Source organism: Crocodylus siamensis, chromosome 11 (genome assembly GCF_052110815.1).
Source record: "Crocodylus siamensis isolate JL-2025a chromosome 11, ASM5211081v1, whole genome shotgun sequence".
Classification (NCBI taxonomy): domain Eukaryota; kingdom Metazoa; phylum Chordata; order Crocodylia; family Crocodylidae; genus Crocodylus; species Crocodylus siamensis.
The window spans coordinates 38703301-38729743 of NC_143405.1; the positions used below are offsets into that span (position 1 = coordinate 38703301).

The 26443-nt window shown below is 46.3% G+C and overlaps 1 protein-coding gene across 1 annotated transcript in view; it reads left to right on the forward strand.

The window, feature by feature from the left end:
- Positions 1 to 2761: 2761 nt before the first annotated feature.
- Positions 2762 to 26443, forward strand: part of FBLN2 (fibulin 2) — a 247445-nt gene continuing 223763 nt past the window's right edge. The window contains exon 1 of the mRNA XM_090021495.1: positions 2762 to 3134. The gene's annotated coding sequence lies outside the window, so the exon portion shown is untranslated. The remainder of the gene's footprint in view (positions 3135 to 26443) is intronic.

Consider the following 26443-nt stretch of genomic DNA (forward strand, 5'->3'; position numbering starts at 1 on the left):
TTCAGCCATTTTGGAGGGCCAGTGATTCATTCTGGTGTTTTGGATCACAGTTTTGTTTCAATTTGGCCAAATCTTTTTTTGGCGTTTCGGTGCTGATTCAGAGATTCATATCAGCTGGGGTGAGGCAGCGTTCTACGAAAAAGAGGAACAAATTTAGGTGGAAGTTGTAACATAGCCTAAGATGCCTAAAATCACTACTGGATCTCATGGTCATTCCCATTTCACATATATGAGTAGCTGAGAACAGGTTACTTTACAGTATCATCCAGGACTGTGTGGGAAAGGTACTGGAGATCTAGGTGTCAGGAAAGATAAGTTTTTCCCCCAGCTCTGTCACTAACCTAATGTGTGACTTCAGGCAAGGAACTCCAGATGCATGCCTCTATTTCTTTTCCTGTGCAGTTTTGCACTTGGTTGACAGCACTTAACACTCAGAGATATCTACTGTAAGCAACTGGTTAAAGAGAATATAAGCTGCACTTGCACCTGAAAAACTCTGTTCTTTCTGTTTATAGATAGGAAGTTACCTGAGTCCCGATGCCTAAAATCTGTCTGTTCTTCACTGAGGTTTTGACTTTTTGGCTGGGACATCCCACATAAGAAAAAAGGTCATTTTGATGGAAGTTTCTTCCCAATATAATCAGTAACGTTTTTGCTTAACACAATCATTTTGCATTTCTTGAGGGTATACAGTGATTATCAGCAGAAAATTATGCCTGTCTCCTTGTTTAATATTGCACAATATAGTAGTTGTGTTTTCTTAAGAACTAGATGGTGTCAGAGACCAGATGCCATGTTACTGTGGGCTGCACAGTTCAGATTTGGTGTTTAAAAGAGCTCAGCTCCCACTTAAGGTATGTGGTCCAGAAATGGGGAGGGGGGCACTTTAATTATAACAGCTCCAAGAGCTGCTCTAATTACAGTGCCCAGGGCATCTTGTGTATCAGTGTACCTGTCCTTAAAAATGGCAATGGTGGGAACACTTTAATTAAAGCTTGTCGAAAGAGCTTTAGATAAAGTGACCCCGCTGCCAATTTTAAGTGGAGGGACATTGATACACACAATGCTGGAGGCTGCTGGAGTGTGGTAATTACCACGCTCCAGCAGACTTTCTTAATCAAGTCTGTTCCAAACCACTGTAATTACAGCACCCCGGAGCAGCCTCGCTGCTTGTGTATAGGCCCCCTTAGACACCACACAGTGGCCAGAGTTTCAGGAACCCAGCATGCTGGGTCAGAAGTATCCTGAAAATGTACTTCAATTTGACACAATAGGAGATGCTGGGTTCTGAACCCATCTCAAAATCTGGCCCTTTGGTTCAGTGCCTATATGAGTTTCATACATAAATGAGCTTTTTGAAAATCTCACTTCATTAAAAGTCTCTCAGCACTGTTTGATTTTCACCGTACAAGGTCTGAGCAGAGAGAGAACTTTATGTGGAATAGTGGTCTAGGCCAGTGGTGCTCAATCTCTGTTTCTCCGCAGGCTGGATGAGCAGTGTAGTGGGCTGGATTCTGCTGGTTGGTCCATGGGTGCCATCTGACGTGCTGGTATAACCCCAGGCACTAGATCTGGCCATGGAGCAACCACATGCCAGCATGATCTGCCATGTGGAACTCCCCATGGGTCCAGAAATTTGGCAGCAGGGAGGGGCAGTGATAGCGTTAATTGCTGTGACTTAGTGAGCAATTAACACTCTCACTATTCCCATGCCCCCGAATTTCCAGATCTGAGGGGAGCCCCACAGGCTGGATGACTGTGGCCCTGTAGGCTGGAGGTCGAGCATCACTTGTCTAGGCAGATGTTTGGACAAAGAACTTGCACAATATTGAGACTCTCTCATGAGTGGCTCAACTGCAGTCTGGGTCTTATTCTACTTGTCTCATCTGTGGTGGTTAAATCCACAAGGACCTCTATAGTCCAGAAACAACTTGGCCATTTTTACCTTGCATGGCCTGCTCCTGGAGGGATGTAGTGTCCTTTTTTTTGTTTTTTGTTTTATATAGATAGTGCACTAAGGCACAGAGAGATTGAGCAGCCCAGGATCAGTAGAGTCTCTTATGGCAGAAATAGAAGCAAAAGTCATGTGTACTCCATACTACAAGAACCTGTGTTATTTACCAGGTGAGTCAACAGCCAGTCTCCCCCTGTCCAAGAATGTAGAAAGCTACACTAAACTTCCTCCATTTGGAAGTTATTCTTTGCAATCGCATGTAGAGAGGGGCCCTGAGTTATTCTTTTCCAGCTATTGAGGATATTTTCTTGGTTACCCAGTACTCCCAGGCCTTTGTTCCTTCCTTGGAACTTGTTTTTAATGCTTGCCAGGATGGGGGTTCTGTAAACAGTCCCTGTCTTCACATACATACGATAAGCGGCTGATCTGATACTGAGCTTACAATTGCAACGACCCTCTGCAAATCTGGAGTCAGTGCAAAGCAAGCAGATAGACGTGTGGAGTTCAGCAGCCGGCAGTGGAACCTGAAGAACACATACAAGCAGTCCCTAGTGCAGTGTTTAAGCACTGAGTTATAATCATTTTTTTAAGGAAGGTCTGAGCTTAACTTCAGCAAACTGACGCGGCCGGGCAGTTTTGTGTGGCCTAGTGAAGCGGGCTTGGAGTTTTCCCCCCTTTTTTGAAAGCAGGAAATAGAATGCAGATTTTTTCTTCTCTGCCTGCTATAAAACAAACTCTTTCATTGCTTCAATATGTCCAGCTCTTCCCTTGCTTTGTGGACTGGATGCCTCCACGAGCTGCTGGAAGGTGTTGTAGGGGGACAGGCTGCTGGGGAGCCTCCTCCTTCCTAGTACGGAGTAAAAGCTTCCAGGTTTCCCTCTTTCCACCCCCGAGCCTTGGTTTGAGCGCCTGGCCGCAGCTGGCTGCCCGGCCCAGGTGGGCGCCCGGCGGCTCGGCGGCCGCTCCGCAGCATCAGCCCGGGGGGCCGAGGTGCCCGCGGGCCGCGGCAGGCTGCGACCAGCCGTGATTGATGGGCCCTCGCCCCGGCTCTCAGGTTAGGTAAACACTCCTCGCCGTTGGTCAGCTTGAGCGCAACTTGGCTGGTCCCTCCCCTCCTGCTCAGGCACCCCCGGCCGGAGCCGCGGCAGCACCGCCCTCCCTCCGCACCCGCACGCACGGGGTAAGTGTCCGCTCTTGGCGCGGGGGAGGCCCGGCCAGGCCCCCGCAGCCCGGCGGCGGGACCAGCCGCAGCGTCGAGGCTGCAGCCCCGAGCAGCGCGCGGGCATGTGCCCCGGGCGGCGGGGGTGGGGGCGACACTGCTTCTCACGCAGCTCCCGCGTGTGCCTCACGCAAGCCGGGAGGGAGGCGCGGGGGAGTAGAGCTGCTTAATCTTCCTGGGCGCCAGGTGGCGGGCGCAGGGGCCCGGGCACCTCAAGCCGTGTTCCTTGCACATGCTTGGAGACGGAGCCGTCTGACTTTCAGGGCCTGGCAGGCCAAGGGCTCCAGGCAGCAGGCAAGAGGATGGGGCATTTTGTCCCTGGCCCCCGCTCGCCATGCCACCGCGCCTCTTGTCTTACTGTCCTTTGTGCTCCGTGCCTCTGCTGGACTCTCTACCCATGTCCAGAGCTGAGGAGTCTCTGGGAGGAGGGTGTAATCAGACACGCACAGTTTGCACCACCCGCTGAATGGTCTTTTGATCTCACTGGCTCTGTGATAGCAGTTGGCCTTTCTTCCCCTCTCCTGGCACAGGAGGAAAAGACGTTATTGTTGCTAAGTCACATTAGTGTCCGGTTTCTTAGGTTGGCACTCAGCGCCCAGAGGCACTGGATTCAGACATGGTGTTTGGAGCCTAGTTGTTGTTGCGGCTCTCTGACAGATCAGCAGCATCTAACCCACCTACAACGAGTTCCCCATCTTTGTTCCAGAATAGCCTCCTTGTTCCAGAGCTGGAGAGGATTTTGAATATTGTTCACGCGTGGATTCTGTGCTGGTTTAAAACTGTTGGTTAGAAGCAGGTATAAGGTTTGTTTTTAAACCGAAATGTTTATGCCTCCTGCAACATGGATGTGCGTTCAGTTACACAAGAATTAAGTCCTTATGCTAGTATAGCTTCCCATATAGCACCTTTTATAAAGATACAGCTGTTTCCACACTAATGCCTTGTGCATGCTAAAATTTGCCTCCTTGTGTAGAATTAGATTACAGTGGGGAAGACTGCAATGCATTTACTTTTTGGGGGAATTGGAACGGAATACGATATTCCATGAAAAATACCTTTTTGCTAATATAACTGCTGCATAAAAACATCACCAGAAACCATACTTTTAGCCAACATGATGATCAGTAAAGGTCAATGGCCTGTGGCAGTTGTGCCATTTGATTCTTTTGGTATAATTAAGTTGTACCACTTGTCTATGTTGACAGAGCAACAAAGTCACAAAGTTGTTACAGAGGCTTCTATACAGCAAGTTGTACTGCAAGTAATTTGGCTTGCGTAGGGAAGAAATGTATGTTGAAGTCTCTGAGAATAGCTAAATCAGTCATTCTCAATCTTGTTAGATGCAAGAGACTCCCTTTGAAAATGCCAGCTCTTAGTTTTCACTTGATTACGGAAAAGTAATAGAACAATTCTTGTGTCGCAAAGAACTCGGAAGGACCACAGCAGGTCCGAATGGCTCCAACGCTGTGGATTCTTATTTGAAATCTCTGGATTTACCTTGTTCAAGTATTTTCACAACTAAGAATTCTAATATTACATGGCAACCTGTTACAGGGGTGTAGGTTGTAGCCGTGCTGGTCTAAGGACGTAGGCAGACAAGGTTTTTTGGGTAAATCTGATATCTTTTGTTAGACTAACTCAAATAATTGGAAAGAGTCTTCTTTTTCCAACTATTTGAGTTGGTCTAATAAAAGATATCATCAGATTTACCCAAAGAACCTTGTCTGCCTATGGCATCCTGTGGCACTTTTAAAAGAATTTCACAGTGGTACCCTAGTTGTACCATGGTATCCTGGTTGAGAAGCACTGAGCTAGATCAGTAGTTGGAAACTTTTTAAGACCATACGCTGGGTTGACCCAGTTCGGGTCAGAGGTGGGTGGGTAGGTACTGGGACTCAGCCACTGCCAATGTTTTTCCTTGCAGCATGCAGGGAGATTTGGGAAGAGTGCTTGCAGCTGGTACCTTTCTCTGTGGCAGTAAGGGAAAGCAACTGCTGTTGAAGTACCAAGTCCACAGGCCAGATCAAATGGCTTTGCAGGCTGTAGGGTGCCAACCTCTAGATAAATGCTAATTTTTTTTTAATTGAATTGAAGGCTCCCCCTCTTAACTGCAGTATAGGCTCATTGAACATCTCTATGATTGAATTTGGTGGTCCTGGTTCAGCTTTGACTGCCTCCTAAAGCTCAGCTTGAGCAAACTTAGTTAACTTCTTTCATTATCTGTAGAGAGGGTCTCTGCTTGTTGAATGGTGACTTTTTTCTTGTCTTGCAAACTCTAGGCATACTGCAGCATGCAAGTACAATCCTTGCACGCTTTCTCCTGGACATATTCAGCCCGTTTCAGCTCTGTTTAGTGGTTGTTTGTTGACTATCTGAGAGAAGACACCCTGCTGCATTTTTATGAATGGGCAGCTGAATTTTGACTTATAACTCAGGGCAGAATTTGCACTGTCTCATTTAATGTGTATGTAGAGGAAGCTTTGCAAACACTTGTACACATGAGTAAGTGCCCTTGGGTCCTCATGTTTATAAATGTTTGCAAGATAAGGCTTATGGATATTATGCATTGGCTTTCCTAGAATCATATGGTAGGAGAGGGGGAGGATATCAGGGTTCATGGACAGGATCTCATAGGGCCTTTTTGACATTCCTAGGTGATAGGGTAGATTTGTTTTAAATCATATTGATTTAAATCATGACCCAAATAACAATATAAATAATTGGCCAGGAAGCCTCAATTTGATTATTGTTTTCTACAAAAAGTAGAACTGTTCAACATCTTCATCAGTGACTTGGATGAGAGGGTGAAAAGCACCCTGTTCAAATTTGCTGATGACACTAAGATGTGGGGGGATGGGGGCACGCTAGATGGAAGCAACAGACTACAATCGGACCTAGACAGGTTACAAGGGTGGGTAGACGAGAATAGGATGGGATTCAACACAGACAAGTGCAAAGTGATGCACCTGGGGAGGAACAACCGGCACCATACCTACAGGTTGGGGAACTCCCCTCTTGTCAGCACAGAGGCGGAAAAGGATCTTGGAGTCATCATTGACTCCAAGATGAACGTGGGCCGGCAGTGTGGAGAGGCAGTCAGGAAGGCCAACCGTACCTTGTCATGCATACACAGATGCATCTCAAGCAGGTCCAAGGAGGTGATCCTCCACCTCTGTGCGGTGCTGGTCAGGCCACAGCTGGAGTATTGTGTCCAGGTCTGGGCGCCACACTTCAAGAGGGATGTGGAGAGCATGGAGAGGGTCCAGAGGAGGGCCACTTGCATGATCAGGGGACAGCAGGGCAGGCCTTATGAGGAGAGGCTGAGGGACCTGAACCTGTTCAGTCTCCAGAAGAGAAGGCTGAAGGGGGGATCTAGTGGCCTGTTATAAACTAGTCAGGGGGGGCCAGCAGGCATTGGGGGAGTCCCTGTTCCCCCGAGCACTGCCAGGAGTGACCAGGAATAACAGTCACAAGCTGGTGGAAGGTAGATTTAGGCTGGGTATCAGGAGGCGCTACTTCACTGTCAGGGCGGCTAGGATCTGGAACCAACTTCCAAGAGAAGTGGTGCAGGCTCCTACCCTGGGGGTTTTTAAGAAGAGGCTAGATGAACACCTTGCTGGGGTCGTTTGGCCCCCAGTACTCCTTCCTGCCATGGCAGGGGATCGGACTAGATGATCTACTCAGGTCCCTTCCGACCCTAGAAACTATGAAACTATGCATTCTTGTGGTTTGAGGTGTATTCTTGTTGTTTATTGTCTTGTATCAAGGACAATAAAAAGTCCTTTTTCAGATATGTGGGGAGCCGGAGGAAAAGCAAGAGCAACATTGGACCCCTGCTGAACCAGATGGGACAACTGACAACTGACGCCCAGGAAAAAGCCAACCTATTAAATGAGTACTTTGTGTTGGTCTTTCATCAGTCCCATGGGATGCCCATGCCCAGTATGGGACAGGGAGGTCCGGGTGAGGATGATTCGCCAAGAAGGACTATGTTATCGTCGCCAGAGGATGTAGGGGGGCAGTCAGGAGGGCCAAGGCAGAGTTGGAGATAGGACTAGCTTCCCGGATTAAGGACAATAAGAAGTCCTTCTTCAAATACATAGGGGGTAAAAAGAGGGTCCCGGGTAATGTGGGGCCCCTGCAGGACACGATGGGCAACTTAGTCATCACGCCAGATGACAAAGCTAACATATTTAATGATTTCTTTGCCTCTGTCTTCCTAAGTAGGGACCAGTTCAGCCACCTCCCTGCTGGGCCCCCCTCGGGCCCCGAGAGAGACACGCCTGGGCCAAGGGTTAGCGAGGAGTTAGTTAGGGTACTTCTGGAGAGGCTGGACGTGTTCAAGTCCGCTGGTCCGGACGATCTTCACCCTAGGGTTCTACAGGAACTGGCTGAGGTCATTGCGGGACCCCTGGCACGGCTCTATGAGCACTCGTGGTGCTCTGGCGAGGTGCCGGAGGACTGGAAGAGGGCCAATGTGGTCCCTATCTTCAAAAAGGGAAAAAAAGAGGACCCGGGAAATTACAGGCCAGTTAGTCTGACCTCAATCCCGGGTAAGCTCTTTGAAAAAATTTTCCTGGCACACATCCAGGAGGGCCTTGCGGGGGAATGCATGCTCAGGGGCAACCAACATGGGTTCATCAGTGGCAGGTCTTGTCAGACCAACCTGGTGGCCTTTTACGATCAGGTCACCAAATCATTAGACGCAGGGGTTGCTGTGGATGTAGTCTTTCTGGACTTCCGGAAGGCTTTCGACACTGTCTCTCACCCTCTCCTCATCAAAAAGCTGGGAGACTGTGGTGTCGATGCCCACACGGTCAAATGGGTCGCCAACTGGTTGGAGGGCCGCACCCAGAGGGTGGTAGTGGATGGGTTCTTCTCGACCTGGAAGGATGTGGGCAGTGGGGTTCCGCAGGGCTCGGTCCTCGGGCCTGCACTGTTCAACATCTTCATCAGTGACTTGGATGACGGGGTAGAAAGCACCCTGTTCAAGTTTGCTGATGACACTAAGATGTGGGGGGATGTGGGTGCACTAGAAGGGTGCAATAGGCTACAAACTGACCTTGACAGGTTGCAACGGTGGGCGGATGAGAATAGGATGGGGTTTAACACTGATAAGTGCAAGGTGTTGCACATGGGGAGGAAGAACCGGCACCACACTTACAGGTTGGGGAACTCCCCTCTTGCCAGCACGGAGACAGAAAAGGATCTTGGAGTCGTCATTGACTCCACGATGGAGATGGGCCGGCAGTGTGGGGAGGCAGTCAAGAAGGCCAACCGTACCCTGTCATGCATCCACAGATGCATCTCGAGCAGGTCCAGGGAGGTGATCCTCCCCCTCTATGCGGCACTGGTCAGGCCGCAGCTGGAGTACTGCGTCCAGTTCTGGGCGCCACACTTCAAGAGGGACGTGGACAATATGGAAAGAGTTCAGAGGAGGGCCACTCGTATGATCAGGGGTCAGCAGGGCAGGCCTTATGAGGATAGGCTACGGGACCTGAACCTGTTTAGCCTCCACAAGAGAAGGTTAAGGGGGGACCTTGTGGCCTGCTACAAACTGGTCAGGGGGGATCAGCAGGTATTGGGGGAGTCCCTGTTCCCCCGTGCGCTGCCAGGAGTGACCAGGAATAACGGTCACAAACTGGCGGAGGGTAAGTTTAGATTAGATATTAGGAGGCGCTACTTCACAGTCAGGGCGGCTAGGGCCTGGAACCAGCTTCCAGGGGAAGTGGTGCAGGCTCCTAGCCTGGGGATTTTTAAAAGGAAGTTAGATGAGCACCTTGCCGGGGTCATCTGACCCCGGTGCTCTTTCCTGCTAAGGCAGGGGGTCGGACTAGATGATCTACCTAGGTCCCTTCCGACTCTAGCTACTATGAAACTATGATTCCTTGCCCTCCATCAATGCTGACCTCATGAAGGAACATGTTGAGAGGCTGGATACCTTCAAGTCAGCCAGCCCTGACAGTCTACACCCCAGGGTACTCAGGGAGCTGGTGAGCATCATAGCCCAGCCCCTGGCATGGATCTTTGAGAACTCCTGGTGCTCTGGTGTAGTGCCTGAAGACTGGAAGAAGGCCAATGTGGTGCCTATCTTCAAGAAAGGGAGGAAAGTGGATCCGGCAAACTACAGGCCCATCAGCCTGACCTCTATCCCGGGGAAGGTCTTAAAAAAGCTTATTGAAGAGGCCATCCTTAATGGACTGGCCAACGTCAACACCCTGAGGGATAGCCAGCATGGGTTTGTTGTGGGTAGGTCTTGCTTGACCAATCTCATTTCCTTTTATGACCGGGTGACCTATTACTTGGACAAGGGAGAAGAGATTGACGTCATATATCTTGTCTTCAAAAAAGCCTTCGATCTGGTATCCCATGATCACCTCTTGGTGAAACTGGCCAATTGTGGCCTTGGAAATTGGCTCTGTGGTCAGACCCAGAGGGTGGTAATAGATGGAAGTCATTCATCATGGTGCCCTGTGACCAATGGGGTCCCCCAAGGCTCTGTCCTTGGACCCATATTGTTCAACATCTTTATTAATTATGTAGACATTGGAGTCAGAAGCGGACTGGCTAGGTTCGCCACTGACACCAAACTCTGGGGCAAAGCATCCACACCTGAAGATGGGAGGGCGATACAGATTGACCTGGACAGGCTCAGCAAATGGGCAGATGAGACCCTGATTGTGTTTAACTCTGAAAAATGCAAGGTTCTCCACCTTGGGAGGAAAAAACCTGCAGCATCCTTACAGGCTTGGCAGTGCTACGCTGGCTAGCACTACGGAAGAAAGAGACTTGGGGTCATCACTGACCACAAGATGAACATGAGCCTGCAATGCGATGCTGCAGCTAGTAAAGCAACCAAAACGCTGGCTTGCGTCCATAGATGCTTCTCAAGCAAATCCCGAGACATCATTCTCCGCTTGTACTCGGCCTTGGTGAGGCTGCAGCTGGAGTACTGCTTCTAGTTTTGGGCTCCACAATTCAAAAAGGTTGTGGAGAAGCTTGAGAGAGTCCAGCAAAGAGCCATGTGCATGATCAGAGGTCCAGAAAACAGACCTTATGACAATAGGCTGAGAGCTATAAGGCTCTTTAGCCTGGAAAAGCGCAGGCTCAGGGGTGATCTGATAGCCACCTATGAGTTTATCAGGGGTGACCACCAGGATCTGCGGGAACATTTGTTCACCAAAGCGCCCCAAGGGATGACAAGGTCGAACGGTTATAAACTACTGCAAGACTGTTTCAGGCTGGACATAAGGAAGAAGTTCTTTACTGTCCGAGCCCCCAAGGTCTGGAATAGACTGCCATTGGAGGTGATTCAAGCACCTACATTGAACACCTTCAAGAGAAATTTGGATGTTTCGCTCGCTGGGATCCTGTGACCCCAGCTGACTTCCTGTCCCTCGGGCAGGGTGCTGGACTTGATGATTTTCCGAGGTCCCTTCCAGCTCTAATGTGTATGAAATCTATGATATAACCTTCATTAAAATATTCCAAAATAGGGTCTTTTTAAAGCCTGGCAAGCCTGCTGCCATGGTAAGTTTTCCCTTTTCCTACACTAGATCTCAGATCATTGGAGATGCTATACTCAGAAACTTATCCCTCAAGACTTCTGGAATAGTCTGCTCAAAATGTTTTTCTTCTGTTTCTACTGCCTCCCCCTCCTTGCATTTATCTCCAGACTCCTCCTTGCCCAGATGTAGTCCACCCCCAACAATCCTCTATTTATTTAACTTCCTGAAACTTTGCACTTTTAGAGAGAGGTAAGGGCTTGACTCTGTGTACACACACTTGCAGAGAGACAATAGGGATGATGGGTAGGTAATCAGTCTGTTCTCTGTCATCTCCATATACTGCTGTTAACAAGGATGTTATTTCTAATGACACAAATCCAGTTTGAGAACTGAAACTAAGCATCAGAGATATACTTAATGGGATCTTCTAGATTAAACACTGAGTCCCATTGGGTCTTTTAACTTTACGAATCTATAGAGGAGCCTCTGGGAACCGCCCAAAATTGGGTCCCTAATATATTCTATGGCCTGTTGTGACATATTTATAAAAATGTTCTAAAAAGTGTACATGAATATATTGTCTCATTGTATATAATTACAAGTAATAATCCCTATTCCATGATGATATCTTTGAGCTCTAACATAAATTAAAAATATCTTTATATAGGTTTTTTTAAAGCATTACAAATAAAAACTGATTAAGTAAAACAAAATCTGATTTAAAGAAAAAAGCAATTTTTTTATTTGTTTTGTTTTTGTTTTTTGTTTTGTTTGTTTTTTAACGTTGATTTTTATCCACACTATTAGGTGAACTTGGGCTTTGGATCAGCCAGATTCCATCTTATTGGTGGTTCTCATTTGCTAGTTAGTATTATAGCCTTTTTTCAGATTTTAGTTTTGTTTTGCTGGAACTTTTTCCTAGCAAAAATCAGGGACTTCCAGATTGTCAGGGGATTATGTTTTGGGACCAACTTCCCTGGCTGGGATCCACAGATCTCAGCTCCTCTCTGCCGAAGTGGGGAGGTATACAGGGCTCTCATAGCCATAATATTTTGTCCCAGATTTTTTTTAAGTTTCTAACACATGTTTATTAAGACATGAATCTACCCTTCTTGTCCTTGGTGAGTTAAACTTGTTTGCTGACAGTATCATAAAATCATAGAAAATTAGTGTTGGAAGGAACCTCAGGAGATTATCTAGTCCAACCCCAACTAGATCATCCCAGCCAAAGCTTTGTCTAGCCAGGTCCAAGGACAGAGATTCCACAGCCTTTCTGGGTAACCTGTTCCAGTGTTTTACTACTCTCCTAGTGAGAATATTCTTCCTAATAGCTAACCTAAACTTTCCTGGCTGCAACTTGAGGCTGTTGCTCCATCTGCCATCACTGAGAACAGTCTAGCTCCAGTCTCTTTGGAACCACCCTTCAGGTAGTTGAAGGCTGCTGTTAATTCCCCTCTCAATCTTCTTTTATCCAGATTAAATAAGCCCAGTTCCTTCAGCTACTTTTTGTAAAGCATGTGCCCCAGCCCCCGAACCATTTTTGTTGCCCTCAGCTGGACTCTCTCCAATTTGTCCAATCCTTTCAATAGTGGGGAGCCCAAAACTGAACACAGTACTCCAGATATGGCTTCACTGCTGAATAGAGGGGAATAATCACTTCCCTTGACCTGCAGGCAACACACCTACCAATGCAGCCCAGTATGCTGTTAGTCTTCTTTGCAACAAGGGCATTTTTTATTGTACACTATAACGTCCATGTCCTTTTCACAGAAGAGCTGCACAGCAAGTCATCCCCCAGCCTATACTGGTGCATGGGATTGTTTTGTCCTCAGTGCAGAACTTTGTACTTGTCTTTGTTGACCCTCAAGAGATTTCTTTTGGCCCAATCCTCCAATTTATCTAGGTCACTCTGAATCCTAGCCCTACTCTCTAGCATATCTACTACTTCCCCCAGCTTGGTGTTGTCTGCAAACTTGCTGAGGGTGTGCTCTATGCCATCTTCCAGGTCATTGCTGAAGACACTGAACAAAACTGGCCCCAATACCAAGCTCTGGGGCACTCCACTTGATACTGGCTGCCAAGTAGACATTGAGCCATTGATTATTACCCCCTAAGTCGAATGCTCCAGCCCATTTTCTATCTACAGCCCATTTATCCAGCCTATACTTCCTTAGCTTGCCTGGGAGAATGTTGTGGGAGACTGTATTAAAAGCTAAAATCAATGTATATATACCACATCCATTGGTCTCCCCGCATCCACAGAGCCAGTCATCTTATCATAGAAGGCAATTGGGTTGATCAGGCATAACTTGCCCTTGGTGAATCCATGCTGACTCCTCCAGGATGACTTTTCCTAATAACTTTCTTCTCTAAGTGCTTAGAAATGGATTCCTAGAGCATCAGCTCCATGATTTTTCTAGGGACTGAGGTGAGGCTGACTGGTCTGTAGTTCCCTGGATCCTCTTTTTTTCCTTTCTTAAATATGGCCACTATGTTTGCCTTTTTCCTGTCATCTGGGACCTCTCCTGTTTGCTATGAGTTTTCAAAGATGATGGCCAGTGGCTCTGCCGTCTCATCAACCAACTCCCTCAGCAACCTCGGGTGCATCCCATCTGGCCCCATAGACTTGTATATGTCCAGTTTTTCTAAACAGTCCCTAATCTGTTCTTTTGCCACTGTTGGCTGCTTGCCTCCTCACCAAACTGTGCTGCCTGGTGCAGTAGTCTGAGAGCTGACCTTGCCTTTGAAAACTGAGATGAAAAAGGCATTTAGCACTTCAGCCTTTTCTGCATCCTCTGTCACAAGGTGGCCTCCACCATTCAGTAAGGGACCTACGCTTTTCCTAGTCTTCCTCTACCAACATAATTGTAGAAACCCTTTTGGTTCCCCTTCACATCCCTTGCTAGCTGCAACTCCAACTGCACTTTGGCCTCTCTGACTTCATCCCTGTGTGCCCGAGCAATGCTCTTAAGCTCTTCCCTAGTTATTTGTCCAAGTTTCCACTTGTTATAAGCTTCCTTTTTGTGATTTAGTTTACTAAAGAGTTCCCAGTAAGCCAAGCTGGTCATCTGCCATACTTGTGAGTCTTCCTGTGCATCGGGATGTTTGTTCCTGCACTCTCAGTAAGTCTTCTTTAAAGTACAGCCAGCTCTCCTGGACTCCTCTCCCCCTCAGTCTGGTTTCTCAGGGGATTCTTCTCATAAGTTCCCTGAGCGAGTTGAAGTCTGCTTTTCTGAAGTCCAGGGTCATTACTCTGCTGCTCTCCTTCCTTCCTTTCCTCAGGGTCCTGAACTCAATCTTGTGGTCACTGCTGCCCAAGTTGTCATGCACTACTACATTCACCCCAGGCAGATGTAGACAGCATGTTAAACACTGTGCCAAGGAAGTTTTGCCATTATATAGCTATGTACTTATGTGATTACCATGCACAGTGTCGTGCTTCTCTTATAACTCTACTGTATCATGCAAAAATGTTACAATTTTAACATTTTTTTTAATTAAGATTTTAAATTTGCAGGGGCAGCAAGCCAGCACCCTGGGGAAAGGAGTGAGTTGCCTGCTTGTGCTAGACATCTTCTCTAATCATGTATGGCAGCTCATGCCTAGACAAGTCTTTGTGGGATTGCCAGGCGGCTGGAAGCATGCTGTCTTTCTGGCATGTCCCCTACCACTCTTAGTTTTCCTGGATGCCTAAGCCTCCTCACCCACCTCCTGAGGTGTATTTTACCCTCCACATTCGTGCCTGTTTCTCCCATAAGATTTAATCATGGAACACAAGGCAAAAATAGCCCTGAGTCTTATTTACTCTAACTCTTATCTTACATGCAACAACGATCTATGTTTCTGGAACAAGACTCTGATGTAGTGATATGGTCTCTCTCATTCACTTTTTTTTGGCTCTTTCCCCTGGTTCTCTTGCATGTGCGGAAATGTTGATTTCCTGCCAGCTCGGGGGCACAATATTAAACTTTTTTCCTTTTGGCCAGGTATGATGCAACTGTCTGTAGTAGTAGATTCAGAGTCCTATCAAGGTCACTCTAGTCCTATGTCCTATGTTCCAGTGGACATTGAGTCAAAAGAACAAGTATTCAGGAGCTGTTTGGCCAGGGAATGAATAGTTGGCTGCTGCTTATACTGTTGTGGTGTACATGGGAGAGAGCAAGTTGTTGAAACAAACAAATATGGTCAAGTCCTGCTGGGAATATGGAGAGCTGATCTCTTGCTTCTAGTCGGGCCCATGCGTTCCTTCTCTCCTTGAAGATCAAAACCAGGCCCTGTAAGACTGCAGCCTCTTGTTCGTTTGTGTGACAACCTATCACATTCACCCAGATAAAACTGTTAATTTAATCGTCCATTCTGCTTTAAAAAAAGTACATTCTTGTCTTAGTTGCTAATGAACTCTGCCCTTGGACTGAATCCAAAATTGGAGAGCAGCTAAAATATTGCCACTGATCTATGCATATAATTCCCTTTTACTTCAGTGTCCAGATGTGACCTTAAAGTTTTCCAAGTAGAGGCAGTTATGGAAGTAGAAGTTTGACTGAGATATGTCATTGACATAATTGCTGGGTGCATTAGAACTTGTGCCTTTCCTTGGTGTGTTCTTATTTTTATGAATGGGCACAGACAGTGACAGCTGAGCTGTCCAAATTATGCCAGGAATACAGTATTTGAAGGATACTGACATGCAAAATTCAGAAATGCTTTTGTTATGGATAATGCAGAAGCGTCATAGCATCCTGCTGTTCATGTGCAGTATTACTCTGTTACTAGCTCAGATTGTACACTCTTCCTCCAAGATTGTCTGATAGTGATGGGGCAGCAAGAAAGTAAAGGTTCCAAGTGTCAGTGTTGAAAATCTTTTGAGGTATGATGTTTTGCAAAGTGAAGATGGAAAATTTGGACAATCTCACTTCAGAGAACAGATCCTGGTGTGTGTGTGTGAGTGCTCTTTTGCTGACTTCAGTCACTAAAGTGGGATTTTTATTGTTTAGTCCTATTAGCCCTTTGGAGCTAACACAAGTTGGAGCCAGTGGGTGTGGCAGGACAACTATGGTGTCTGCTACTCTAAGAGCTGGGATAAGCAGCTGGCAGGTGTGGTTACCAGGAAATGCCAGGCCAGTTACTTTCCTGGTGAAAGGCGAGAAGGGGTGCCTTAACCTCAGCCCCTGCCTTCAGATGGGTTATTTAACACCGGAGGCAGTAGAGGGTCAGGCACGGTTGCGGCCGCCTGAGCCCATGTGGGGTGCAAGACCACAGAGAGTGAGAGTTGTGGGCCAGGCATGCCCAGGGTGGTACCTGAGCCCCAGTGGGGTGTAGGACTCCGGTGAATGAAGTGAGGCCTGGAGAGCAAGGGGGCGAGTGAGGTGAGGCTCGGAGAGTAAGGAGGTGAGTGAGCAAGGTAAGCCTTTGGGCATAGAGGCCCTAAGAGTGAGGGGCATGAGTAGGGGCTCAGGAAGGGGCATTTTGTTCTGGTGTAGGGCCGGGGCTAAAGTAGGCCTACAGTTGAGCAATCAGTCAATCCACAATGGGGTAGCGAGAGATGCCCACTGTGTTGGGGCTGACCAGAGAGCGGGATGAGTGTGGCCTGAGGGGGCGGTGTGCAAGAGACTGGGTGAGAGCCAGTGGAACATAAGAAACCCCGGTGAGAGAGGGGTTGTGTGACTGTGGCATGTAACATGGCAGTGTGAGAGAGACACAATTGTGTGTCTAGTTTGGCCTGGCCTTGAGCCAGCGATTGAATAGCAGGTCTTTTGTGAGGCTTGCAATGCAGTACAGGGGTGGTTGGAGCTACATACATAGGCCCAGGGGAGCAGGGCATTCAAAGGGCAGCCTCCCACCTAATTAAGACCATAATTATTTAACAACAAGGTGTGGCAGGTGAGAAGGAAGGCAGTGTGCCCAGAGGCAGGTGCGAGACCCACATTGTGGCTGGTTGGGGAGTTCCCACTTTGCCACAATGAGCTGAATTCCAGCTCTCTTTTTGAATTGCCAGAATTGTTTAGTAAGGTCTACATAGTTGTGTCTATGCATAACCACGCAAGAAAGTAGGCTTGTTCAGGTCAGTGATGATGTATGAGACAGAGCCCAAAAGTAGAGCTCTGTTTTTTCTGTTTATTTGAAAGAAATGACACATTTATAGTTGACCTGTTTGCTCATAACCAGTTTAAGCATATTGTTCAGTTGCCTTTAATTTGCCTTGGATGGATATTGTTAGTATAAACAACTTCAACAGGGTACTTAGCTCACATTTCTTGGCTCAGTAGTGGGGTGGGAAGGAGCTGCTTGAACCATCTCAGTTTGTCTGCATAAGCCAACTCAGTGACCTGTTCTTAAATCAGTTGAAAAGCAGTCTTTTTAAAATTCTTTAAGAGTTTTTAAGATGGAAAATGGGAGACCCATAATAAACATGGACTCCAACAAAGTTGTATTACAGAATGACTTTTTAGAAAAGAACCGCACTTTAACTGTATGGAAAGGCCTGAATAAAGTATTCATTTAACTGTTAAATTTGAACAATTATTGGGTTAAGAAATTAAAAATAACTGTTTCAAAACGATTGTGTATTATAGCATTTTAACATAGCAGGATTTACTGTAATATGTCAAATGATTACACTACAGTGCAAATAATTGATACATATCCTTACATGTTTTAAACTTGTTCCAGTTGACTGGCATGCATGTAAGAGTCCCACTGACTTTTTCATGTGAAAAAACTGCCAGATTTTAGTCTTGGTAACAAAAACATTTGTTTTCTCCATTTTATAGCTTTTCTTTACAGTGGCTGCACCTACATGAGACGCTGACTATGTAGTTGTTACTGTGTAGTCATTTAGTACAAGTGTCTAAATGACTGCGCCGTAACAACTAGAGTTACTGCGCAGTACTGTTGCCAAACAGCTTTTTTCTGATGCTGATTTGCACAGTAGCTCATTACTACTAGCACCACAGCACACTCCCTGCCACACAATGCTACTGTCTTGGGCTACTGCGCAGTCAGCATCTCATGTAGACATGCCAGCATGCATTATTTACAACTTTGGCAGTTCGGGTACTACCAGATCTATTGAATCAGTCAAGTCAAATGCCTTTGGGGTTACCTAGGCTATGTGCCCATTCAGATTGCTGTCTTTGCAGCATGGAGAACACCAGAATGTGCAGTGTGTGGTGCTGCAGACAGGTCTGCAGTGCCACATACTGCACAGCCGCACTCGTCTGGGTGCGGCCTAAGAAGATATGAGTTACCTCTTAAAATAATGTCAACAAATGGGAAGGACATTGAAATTAGACAGGGTTTTCCAGTACAAAGTGTCTTTGAGGAATACTTCTTAATCCAAAATTCACAACTTGTAAATAAAAGTATATAACTAGAATATATTGTGATTTCTATTTCTGAATGAAGTTATCTTTTAAATATGAGAACTAAAGCCAAAAGTGTATTTTACTTTGTGACATGTTTGCCTCCTGAGATTCCCTCATGCTTTGACACTGAAAGAATATGTCCAGTGGAAGAAGAGTTCATAATACCCATGTGTGAGAAATGCAAAAGTTTAATAGCAGGATTATATCACTAGTGAGTGGTATTCTTCCCAAAATATCACATTTTAATTTTATGTCAGGTTTTTCTCTTCAACATGCCTTTTCAGGGTATGAAGTCAACTAGATTCATTTGCTTTCTATCTTCCCCTACACATTGGAGGCTGCACATTTCAAGTTGGAACTGTGCCATCACCAAACCCCAACCTCCCAGCTATTGATGTGCTCTCTCTACTAATATTATGTAGAGAAAAACCAAGAAGGAATGATGAGACCGACGCCTAGAATGGTTTTGCTTCACGTACAAGCATTAAAATGTAGAAAGCCATAGTATAGCTTTCAGTATGTGACTGCAGGGATCTTCCCCAAAACAGAAAGGGAACCTGGTTTATTGGGTGGTAATATCGGTATTTTTCTAATTATCATTCCAGTGCTGCTGTTTCTGAACATGGGGGATCCTGGCTTTCTCCATTTTAAAAATCACAAATTCTCTTATTAAAATCATAAATTCTCTGATTGTAAAACCCCAAATCTGCATTTTCCCTGAATAAAATGAAATGCCACTGTATATAGGTATCAGTTGAACACAGTGTTTTATTGATATATTTACAATTTTAAAGCGATTTGGAAATCTACCATGGCCTCAACCGTTAAAATAATTTCTAAATACCTATACATTTTGGCATTTGATTTTTATGTTTTTTATCATGGAAAAGCAGAGCTCCCCCTGTCCCCTTTGCTCACCAGGATGTGGGTCCAGTTGTGGCTGTGCCTCCCACTGCTTTGTGGTGTTGAGCAATCCTGATATGCTGGTGCACTACCCCTGCCCATGCTATTGCCCTTTACTCCCAAGCCACAGCCCTCCAGTCCTACTGGAGCCCTTCACTCCTGACCTACAGTTGCCTGACCCTGCTGGTACCCCTCACTCTAAACCCTCACTCCCTGGCTCTGCCAGTGCCCCTTTCTCTAAACCTGCAGCCCCCTGCCCTGCTGGTGTCCCTCACTTCTAACCCACTGCCCCCTGTTCCCGGCCTCTAGAGTGTGAGGAAGGGAATGGACGTGTGGCAGGGGGCGTGTGGGGGGATGGTATAGGTATTATGGCAGGTGGGGCACGTGCCATCTGAGATGTCTGTATCCACAGCAAGGAACAGGCCTGCAGCAGGGCCGGACCAGCTCTGGGCAGGAGTCACCTCCATGGCCCAGCGGGCGGGCCCCAGCGTTGTCAGGAGCACTGTGCCACTGTGGTAAGGTATGGTAGTAGCAATGTGCAGTTGTGCCCCAACTGCTGCTGGAAGGGCAAGGGGGTGCCTCCCATTGGATGCCATGGCGTTGCGATGTTCCCTGCCATGCTGGGTCCCGTGTGCTGGGCCGAAGAGGTGGCTTCAGAGCTGGCCTGACCCCGTTACAGCTCCATAGCCTGCTGTATGTGCAGAAGTCGTGGGGAGCATGTCATACTCCCAACCCCCAATGCACTGCTGGTGTCCCGTCCTACCCCTCCCTCACCTGCAGCAAACAGGACACCGGGACCCCTGCCGATCACTAAATGTATTATAACAGTCTCATTTTCTTATTAAGAAGAAACTAAGTTCTAGAAACTGTGACTGCTCAAATGATTTCTGTTTTTGTCCTTCTCTGATGTACTAAGAGGTTTAAAATGCGAAGTGTTTTATAGGCAACATAAAACAACCTCTTGTTGACATGGTATGTTAGAGCTATGAGAGAGTTTTCCTTGCTGGCAAAATAGGTGGAAAATCAAAAGTTGACTATTTTGCTTGAACATTTTGTGGCTTCCCCCCCTCCCTCCCCTGAAATTCCTTTTTAAAAACAAAGGCTGTTTGTTTTGTTTTTTTACTTGGATCACTTTTGAAAAAATCATGGAATTGTAGAAAATTAGGTTTGGAAGGGACCTCAGGAGGTCATCTAGTCCAACCCCCTGTTCAAATCAGGAACATCCCCAGCTACATCATCCCAGTCAAGATTTTGTGTAGGTGGGTCTTAAAACCTCAGAGGATGGAGATTCACAACCTCTCTGGGTAATGCGTTCCAGTGTTTTATTACCTTCCTAGTGAGAGTTTTTTCCTGATATCTAACCTAGACTATTGCTTCTTGTTTTGTCATCTGCAACCACTGAGAACAGTCTAGCTGCATTCCCGCTTGGTCTTCTCTTCTCCAGACTAAAGAAGCTTAGTTCCCTCAGCCTCTCCTTGTAAGTCATGTGCCCCCTGCTGGACTCTCTCCAATATGTCTACAACCTTTGTGTAGTGGGGGGGACCCAAACGACACAGTACTCCACTGTGGCCTCACCAGTGCTGAATAGAAGGGAAGAATCACTTCTCTTGATCTGCTGGCAATGCTCCTACTAATGCAGCCCAGCATGCCTTTAGCCTTCTTTGCAACAAGGGCTCATATCCAGCTTATTGTCCACTGTAACTCCCAGGTCCTTTTCTGCAGAGCTGCTACTTAGGCAGCCTATACCAGTGCATGGTATTGTTCTGTCTTAAGTACAGGACTTTTCACTTCTTCTGACTGAACCTCATAAGAGTTCTTTTGGTCCAGTCCTCCAAATTGTTGAAGCCTTCTGTTCCAGTGTATTTACTATTCCTCCTAGGTTGGTGTCATCTGCAAGTTTGTTGAGGGTGTGCTCTTTGCTGTCTTCAAGGTCATTGATGACTATATTGAACAAAACCACCCCAAGACCAAACCCTGGAGCACTCTACTTGATACTGGCTTGCAACCAGACATTGAGCCAGTGACTACTACCATCTGAGTCCGATGACCCAGTTTTCTATCTACCTTAAAATCCATTCATCCAACCTATGCTCCCTTAGCTTGCCTGTGAGTCAAGTATATCATGTCCACTGCTCTCCCCACATCCAGAGATCCAGTCATCTCATCATAGAAGGCAATCAAGTTGGTTAGATGTAACTTGCCCTTGGTGAACCCATACTGACTGTTCCTAATCACTTTCTCCTCCAAGTGCTTAGAAATGGATTCCTTGAGGACCTGCTCATGATTTTTTCAGGTGAGTCTGGACCAGTTTGTACTTTCCCAGATCATCTTTCTTCCCTTTCTGTCAGATGGGCACTATATTTGCCCTTTTCCAATCATCCAGAACCTGTCGCTGTTGTCATGAGTTTTCGAAGATAATGGCTAGTGACTCTGCAGTCATAGCAAACAACTCCCTCAGCACCCTTGAGTGCATCGTATTCAGTCCCATGGATTTTTACATGTCCTGATTTTCTAAGCAGTCCCTAAGATTTTTTTTTGCCACTATTGGCTGCTAACCTCCCCAAACTGTGCTGCCAGGTGCGATAGTCTGGGAACTGACCTTGCATGTGAAGACTGAGATGAAAAAGGCATTGAATACTTCAGCTTTTTATGCAACATCTGTCACTAGGTTGCCTGCCCCATTGAGCAGGAGATCTGCATTTTCCTTGATCTTCCTCTTGTTGCTGACATACTTGTAGAAACCCTTCTTGTTACCCTTCACATCCCTGCTAGCTGCAACTCCAATTGTGCTTTGGCCTTCCTGACTTTTCACAGGTACAGGTAGAGGATAAGATGGCAGTGGCAGTTGTTCTGGCATTGCAGTGTCCTCCAATCATTTCTCTAAGTCTCTTAATCTGTTGCCTCTCTCTTCCAACCCTCTTTCCAAGCTGACCTTCTGTAGCAAACTCCCCTGGAAACTGGTCTGTTCACTGCTCCTTGATCCCAAAATGTTCCCCTTTCCCTGCTAACCTGCTTCCTCTCACCAGCCAATCAATGAAGGTGAGAGTGAGTTTCCAGGCCAATTCCCTAGTGAACTCCCCTTTGCTCCGGACTCTAGTTAAACAAGGGTTTAAGTATTGGCCTAACTCCTGAGTCTTACCTACTTACATTCAATATATGTAGATTAGTTGCTCTTAATTAAAGAATGAACTTAGGTTAAAGACCCTCTTCAAAGACTGCCAACTGACCTGAGAAGTGACTAGCGAACTGCTTGCAAGTTGACCTGTTTGCTGCCCCTGTTGCTGTGCTGTGTCACCAAAGGTGGCTAATTGTTTAACTGAAAATGGTACAAATTCTCTACCAATATTAATGATCCTTTTATGTATGACAGGGCTGTACAGCTTCTAAGCAGCTGGGGGCTGTACACTGTGCAGGCCACACTAGCCGGGGGCCACACCATTGTGAAACAGGCCGCTGGGTTGCATCTTGCCCACTGCACAGGCAGCCCCTCTCGCTTCCCAGTATACCACTGCACTGCACATGTGGGTTGTTGTTGCACTGTGTATGTGGATGATGCTTCCCTCCCCGCACCCAGCTCTGCACATGGGCAGCCCCTATCTCAGCTCCTTTACTGCACTGCATTATGGGTCATTTTGGTGCTGTAGGCTGTGCCACCTTGTCCTCTCTCATGGGAACAGGAAATGAAAACTGAGGGAGGGGGAGCCTAGAGACTGTGGCTGCAGCAGTTAGTGGGAGCAGTAGCCTGGGGACTGCATATCAAGTGGTGGCCTGGGGGTTACACAGTGACAAAGAGAAAAAATATACAATGACAAAGAGGCAAAGCAAAAAAATCCCATGTTGTTCTTTGATGGAGTTGTGCCCATTTTGGCAATGGGATATTGCTAGCTGGCAGAGCTTTGCAAATATTGTCAAAGGCAAAATGTTAGATATTTTGATTAATTCTGAAATTTGATGAATTCACAGTTCTAGCTTGGAAAATGTCAAGCTTCTAGTCTTTGCAGTCTCTCCTAACAAAGCCATAACTGAAATAATATCTTCAGAAGTAACATTATGATTACTTTTTAAAATTCCATGCATGCTGTCCATTCCATTGGCTACCATGTTGGGGTTATTTACATGGTTTCTCTTTCTGGGGTGTATTTTGGCCCAGATCTAATGCTGAGGTTTAATTGTGGCCTAGACCCATCAGGCTAGGATAGGGCTATGCAACTTCTGAGTGGACAGGGCCCACTGGGGTGGGAAGAGGAAGCAAAAGCTGGAGGAGAGAGCTTGATCCTAGAGATCCTAGCTGCTGTGTGGGCCACATAACTGCCCATGGGCCACACAAATTTGCAGGTTCCCAGTTGGACACCTCAATTCTAGGCAACAAATAAATGTATATAATAGAGCAGTCACTGAGCTTATAATCTAAGTATTGGGTGAGATGCAGGCTGATGCAACAAAGAGGTGAAAGAGAACAAGGTGGTAGTAATAACAACAGCAGTAACACTGAGGCAATCAGCATTAGTATGATAAAGAGCATTGACATCACATCACTTTCTGAATCATCATCAAGTAGATTTTGTTGTTGGCATCATAGCAGAAGAGTGCTTTGAGGTGGGAACTGAAGGGGGCAACATGGTGGCTTTGTGAATTTTGAGAACTTCTTTTGGAAAAAGGGATTGATGAATGGGAAGGAGCTCAAAGCTTCTTGTTGTGGGGGGAAAAGAAATGCTGAGCATTGAAGATATGCATCAGTGTTGGAATGGATGCATGAAGCTGATTTTAATAGGTAGTTGGCAGTGCTGGGGTATGAAAGACCTCCAGAAATGATGATAAGTAGTTTGTTTTTACTCCGAATAAGATGGCCTAATTCTAGGTGGAGGCCATATTGTTGTTGCAAAAGATTGCGGTCCGTTTCTTGGAGGCCACCAAAATCATAGACACACACTCATTAGCAGCACAAAAGGTATATTTGCAAATAGGGTCAGAGCAGAGTCAAAGACTCAGATTACTCCGAACCCCTAAGGAATTTTTGCAGGCTGTATTTATCCTTCTTCCTCCTGGGCACGTGTGCAGAAACAGGAACTCTTACAGCTCATTTCCGTTTCATACAAACATATATGTGGTTACATCACTACATCCATCGCATGTACATTATAATGAACTACTTAAGTATGCAGGGCGGAGAAGTAAATATGCATCAGCTAATTGCGCATGCTCAGAAAGTTCTTTAGGTCACCAAGAGTTTAAACCCCCCCACCCTTTCAAAGACACAGTCAGTTGAATTCCAGCTTCTGTAATCTGCATGAGAAAAGCTAGGGGGAGTCTGGGGGAGAGTCTGTGATTTAGTATAAGAAGAACTGTGGCAAGGCTGGCCAAGAAAAAAAGTCCTTGGCAGTGTTTTTTTGCTTATCAGGTGCGAGATGCAAACTGTGCATTTCTAACAATACTCCATTTCTAACAATATTCCCCCCTCAAGATGCTTTCTGCTCCCCATTTTCATTTAGGCAGATCAAGATAATTACGAGGAATTTTTCTGAGTACCATGACTTTTGCTGCAGTCTGCGCTTTGAGGGGGACTGCTGCAACTTGCATCCCTTCAACTGTGGTGGATATCAATCTAGTGAGACAGGGAGTAAGGCAAGGAATAAAAATCAAACCAGTCAGAGCACACAAAAATACAAACCCTACTTTCTTCCACCAGGGTCCTCCAAGTAGATTAGACCACCAGTCTTTATCCCATGTGTTTTCCCATGTTTGTATTGGTACATGGGCTATTTTCCTAATCTCTTTGGCAATCTCTAAGACTGCTTTTCAGTTATCATCTATTTGGAGACAACAATTAGAAAGGTTGAACTTTCCGCAGACTCCGCCATCCTCTGCGAGTAAATAGTCTAAGGCCATTCGATTTTGGTATATGGCTTCTCTCATCTGAGAACTCTGTCGGGCCAGTAACTCGAGAGCAGTGGCAGTTTGGTTAGTAATTATTTCCAAGACTGTCTGCAACCTGATGATTCTATTTAGCATGTATATTGGTGTCCGGTATCCCCAACTCCCATCATTAGCCCATTTAGCTGGTCCATAATATTCAATAATCCTTTGAGGGGGCCACTCATCCTCCTTCCACTTTTGGGAGCCACCCCGTGTCAAACTTACATCAATACTTTTCTTGCTCCTTTTCCAATCATCATACAAAGAGACTCCCAACTTATTTCCAACCTCAGATGGTAGCAAAAAGAAAGCTGGTACAATTACCCCAATATAGCAGGTTCCTGTCCACCTTTGCAGCAGTACCGTATAGGCTCGCCTTCCGCAAATCCAATAATGTCCTTTTAAGGCCCTGTTCTCCCCTCCCAAGGCCAGGGGGTCACGGTTCCACCAGAAAAAAGGGGGATAGTATTTGTTGTCCCTATGCCCTAAAGGGCCGGTGTAATAGTCACTCGGTTTAAGCTAACATCTCCATACGCCATGTTTATCCCTATACTCGCACTCGGTTATTTCATTTGTGTCATTTGAGGCACTCCAATATCTATTAAACCACGCCATCGTGCCATTCGGGTGTGCCCATTGCCAATTATAGAAGTAAGGTATGAATCGTTCACTTTGGGTCTCATTATATGCCTGACATTTTGTAATGTTAGGATCGAAACGTGATACTCTTGCCCTTCTGACCTTTTTGAAGCAGGTGTCTTCATCATGTGGGGATGATTGTGGAGTGGATGGGTTACATTTCATCCACGTGGAGTTTGGGAGCTTAACAGCAGTAGAATTCCATTGACCTGCATACTTGCTGCAATTAAGGGCATAACAGGTAGTGCATGTTCGGACCCATTTCAATGTCCATGTACACTGGCTATGTCCCAAACTCCTCCCTGTACCATTATTGCTAATACAGTACTCTCCTAATGCCACTTGGGAAAGATCCCAGCTGCGGTTCTCATCCCATTCTTGACCAGTACTCTTAACATCCGCCTTATCACTTACCAACCATTTTGGGGCCAAAGGAAAAGCCCTCCAAGGCCACTGTTCTCCGGCCTCTCGGAGTCCCCCACAGGCCCAGCAGTTGGTAAGATTGAAGGTACCTGCAATTCTTTCCATCATGTCAACATAGAAATTTGTCCCTGGGGGAGCTACTGGGGGAAGCGGGGATATAGGCTGGCGGCTAGGGCTGCTCAATCCTGCTTGTCTTACTACATAGATAACAACAAGGCATATTAAGATTCCCACCATATTCTCCCTTTCTTGAGATCAAATACAGCCTAAACTTTTCCCTTTTTACTTTCTTGTGTAATTTTCTGAACTTTGATTAAGCCGTCTCAGGCGCACTTGGAGATCACCAGTAGGTTCACAGCTCCACTTGCTGGCTTCTTGTTCCGAAGACAACTCAGCTTCCGGAGTGAGTTCGTCTTGGGAGTTGGTGTCCTCTGACGCTCGTGGATGTCGTTTCACACGGGTATGGTGTATCCAACGGTCATGGCCGGCAATCTTTACAGCGGTGTGGGTTGTTAGAAGT